Source organism: Pseudophryne corroboree, chromosome 4 (assembly GCF_028390025.1).
Source record: "Pseudophryne corroboree isolate aPseCor3 chromosome 4, aPseCor3.hap2, whole genome shotgun sequence".
Classification (NCBI taxonomy): domain Eukaryota; kingdom Metazoa; phylum Chordata; class Amphibia; order Anura; family Myobatrachidae; genus Pseudophryne; species Pseudophryne corroboree.
Window position 1 is genome coordinate 794700395 of NC_086447.1, and position 4564 is coordinate 794704958.

Consider the following 4564-nt stretch of genomic DNA (forward strand, 5'->3'; position numbering starts at 1 on the left):
TTCATTTTGATCAGAGATGTTGTGGGAAAGATAGGCCTTGCCATAGACTTTTCACTCTAGAGATTTAACTATAAAAATGATTAGAATAATGCAAAGAAGATATTTATAAAGATAGGCAGTACCTCACCTGCCATAGACTTTTTATTTCAGAGTTTCGACTATAAAATGATTAGAATAATATAAAGAAAATATATCTAATATATTTTTGTGAATTTTTCAAATACTTTATATAATTTAAACTCTGGCTTATACGTTAGTCTGATCAAACAGAAAAAAGAAGACTCTTGTGTGGGCGCACTCTTATTACTTAGTAAGTATCATGAAATATTAAGCAGGATTTTTTTTTTACTTTTATTGTTATAAACATTAAAAGGAAATTGTAAAGGCCAGTACTCACGGCCCGATTTGGGAGAGATGTGTGCTGAGCGAACTGCTCAGCACACATCTCTCCCACCGCTCAGCACAGCGCGATGTGTGCTGAGCGTGCGGGGGGAGACGGGGGGGGCGCTCATTTCACCCAGCGGGTGAAATGAGCAACCACCTAGATTGGCCTGCATGCAGGCCAATCTAGCAGCAGCGATAGCGATGCACGGGGCTGCGCATCGCTATCGCTGTGGGGGGTACACACAAAGCGATCATGCTTAAAATCTAAGCAATCTAGTCAGATTGCTTAGATTTTAAGCAGCGATCACTCCGTGAGTACCCCCCCTTAACCCACCGACAAAGACAAACTTACAACATAAAGATGCAGGACAAAGTTAGATAAAAAACAGAGATATGTTCTGGTCAATCTATCCGTGAGGTGGATTGAGAAGATGTGTACACATAAGCAGTACTACATCTGTTTCACCCTGACCAGTACAGAAAAATCTGTATTAATAAGACCCCAACGGCTCAAGACGCTTGAAAGGACCTATACACCAGTATACGAGGTACCATGTTGGTAGTGGTGCAACTTAGGACTTCAGAGTGGCTAAGAATTACCAGTGGGGACAGAAAGAATAAAGAAAAGTGGTGATTCTGCTGTTAGTGTTAAAATTGAATCCCGCAACAGTATTTGTCCAAACTCTACAACACTTGGTATTCCTTGGAGGTCTTCCTTCCAAGTACTGACCCAGCCCAACACTGTTTAGCTTCCAAGATCAGATGAGACCGGGCATGTGCAGGGAGGTATTGTAGTAGAGAAAATTAACTGAGTTGTTACACACTAATGAGAGTGCACCGGAATAAGAGAATAGATTGTGGCTCAGGAGTGAGCCACAAAGTAATAGAGATGGTGGCCTTTTAGATTGTAAGCTAGCAAGAGCAGGGACTTCTTTCCTCATATGCCTTTCCTTTTCTTACTTACACTATCTTATACTCCATACTCCCTTTGATGGCACCTAACTCCGGGTTTTCTATACCTGTCCTATATTGTCTTGTATTGTAAGTGCTGTTTTCTTGTTTGCTCATTTGATTATGTACTGTGTAATGGGCGCTGCGGATTCTTTGTGGTGCCACAGGGCCGAAACTAGGATTTTCCTCACCTGGGGCAAGGCAGTAATTAGGCACCTGCCCCCCCCAAACACCCCCCCCCCCACCCCCACCCTCCCCCCCCAAAAAAAAAACCCATGTCAGACTAAAATAATTAGATTATCAAAATAAAAATTAGAAAGGGGATACTATTGGACAATATTCCCCAAATGCCCTATGCATCACATGTACCTCCAGCAGTGTGTTCAAATACATGCTCCTCTACATTCCCCTATCCACTGCACTACTATACTATATCCCCTACATGCTGAACTATATCATTACACTACATGCCCCTATACACTGCACTACATACCCTATATGCTACACTACATCACTACCCTACATCCCCTTATACGCTACACCACATCAGTGCACTACATGCCCCTATATACTGCAATACGTTACTACACTACATGCATCACTACACTACATACCCCTATAAGCTACACCAAATCCCCCCATCTGGGAGGTAAAGCGGAGGTTGATACTGCTAACTGGAAGCACAGTGCCGATAATAAAGTCTGTCTTTAAACTCACCACAAAGCTGCTGTAGTGATACTCGGTGAGAGTTGGAGGTTGTCCAGGCTCTAAGTTTCCACTGTCAGGTGGATAGCTAGCAAAGTGAACCTTTGATTTCTGTAACATCGGTGACTGCACCTGTTAACAAGCATAAGCCTGGGGCAGTGTGTCCTCTCAATGTGGTGCAGCCGGCAGCTTGTTATTGGTTGGTGCTTGGCAGGCAGCCGGGATCATAGCCTACTGAAAAACACAGCACCAATAGCTCGCTTGTACGGTGCACCGCACGCTAGCCGCAGCACTGCATGGCAAAGAAGAGAGTTTAAGACAGTAACCGGCTTTGGAGAGATCCCAGGTACTGGAGCTCACCCGCACAGCGTCCGAGACATCTGCGGGCAGGTAGGTGGGTCAGAGACACTGCCCCAGGAGCCGTCTGCTGTCTCACTGGAGCAGCACAGCACTGTCGGTTAAAACCCCCCCACAAACCCTACTCCTCTGTAACTCCTCAGCGCCCCCTCAAATCCTGCACCCGGGACGCATGCCCCATTAGCCCCCCCCCCCCCCCCTAGTTACGGCCCTGGGCGCCATATAAATAAAGGATAATAATAATAATAATAATAATAATCTGACGTCTACATTAGGCAGGTGGATATCATCCCCTGGATCATAGATGAGAGTCCACTGAATAAGTGTAGATGGTTAAAAGGAAAAAAACAGAGGCCCACTAATTAATATGAAATGGAGGAGAATTAGATGAGCATCAATAACAGACTAGTGCTTACTGCACTATAGGGTGCACACTGACTCTGCTTAGCTAATTTTGCTGATCTAATACGTTGGTTGCACCTCTTATTGAAAACAGGTATGGTATAGGTGAGCTTATGTCATCCATATATTAAACAGGTAAATAGAAGATAACCATAAACATTTTCAAAGCAGAAAAAGAATTCCTGAATAATTATATACTGTAACAGGATCATACAAGTTGTACACAAAAGAAGATATAGGGTATATAACTATATTAACTTTATGCATACTGGGCAGTATAGTACAAAGCAAAATGCTCAACTAGTATTGTCAGTGCAATGTATGAGTTAAGTTAGCCCCTTTGTGTGCAGATCCAAAGACTAGCCTTAAATTATGCCTCAATATGGATATGCTGAATTATAAAGTACTGTATAAATACCTGGATATGCACAAAGGGAGTTTTAACCTCATTATAGCATTCCGTGTAGAGAAGGATGAATAACCCACACCTTTTCTAGGAGGAGAGATATATAATATATGCCGGACAATTGCCTAGGTGGAGGACCTACATAAATAAAAATGATGATAACGTTTGACAGCGTAGATTACACAGTCCTCATATGGAGCTCACCCTCCCCTGCCTACCTTCCCTCCCTAATTCTCCTTTTTCTCACTGCCCTGCTTGTGCCCACTTCCCTCCCCTCTCCACTCCCTTCTGCTGTTTTTCCTTCTTTCTTCTCTTTACCTCATTCCTATCATATTAATCATTTGCCCACTCACCACGATGTTGAATTTTTGTGGTCGCACTTTTTCTTGCACCCCTTTTGTCCATATGTAAATCAAATGTTAAGAAATTCCCCAGGTGTTTATTAACTGATATGCCTGGGTGTGGTTCCTGTCTCTTTAGAAGTGTGAGACAGGGCCTAAACCCATGATAGAAGTATACTGCGTATTTAAAATCCAAAAGATGCCTGAAAGCAATGCTCATATCTTTGGAAGTCAGTGTAGGGACTAACCAAATGGAAATGGCCGTGAAGGGGCTGGTCAGCTTAACAAACTATTGCAATATTTTGTAGCTAACATTCCCAGAATTCAGATGAATTACAGATTGAAGTGCCAATATTACGTGAGTGCTGAATTTGTTTGATATATATATATATATATATATATATATATATTACCACCTCATCCTGCTTGTGATTCAGTGACACCCTTGCCTCCTCTACTCTTCACCCTCACAGCTCCCAAGACTTTGTACATATTTAGGTTTTTCCTAATAGGGATTATTCATCATCTAGTCAGAGTAAGAAATTTGCTCTGCTATTGAGTGATAATATATGGAGATGATTATAAACAGAATTTTGGAACTATTCTAAAAAATCCATATTATGTGGCTGGACCTACTGTATATACGTATATTAAAACTGCAGATGATGAGAATACATTTATACTGGAAGGATCAGCACCAGAAGGAGTCAATCTATTTTTTAGTGGCAGAGAAGTGTTCTATTTTATTTTATTCTATAATCTTCATAACTACTTAACTAGCTAATATATTTAACAAAACTCTCATTACTAATACTATGGCCCTCATTCCGAGTTGATCGGTCGCAAGGCGAATTTAGCAGAGTTACACACGCTAAGCCGCCGCCTACTGGGAGTGAATCTTAGCTTCTTAAAATTGCGACCGATGTATTCGCAATATTGCGATTACTAACTACTTAGCAGTTTCAGAGTAGCTTCAGACTTACTCTGCCTGTGCGATCAGTTCAGTGCTTGTCGTTCC

The 4564-nt window shown here is 42.0% G+C and overlaps 1 pseudogene; it reads right to left on the reverse strand.

The window, feature by feature from the left end:
- Positions 1–1065: 1065 nt before the first annotated feature.
- Positions 1066–1184, reverse strand: LOC134912075 (5S ribosomal RNA; annotated as a pseudogene).
- Positions 1185–4564: the final 3380 nt, after the last annotated feature.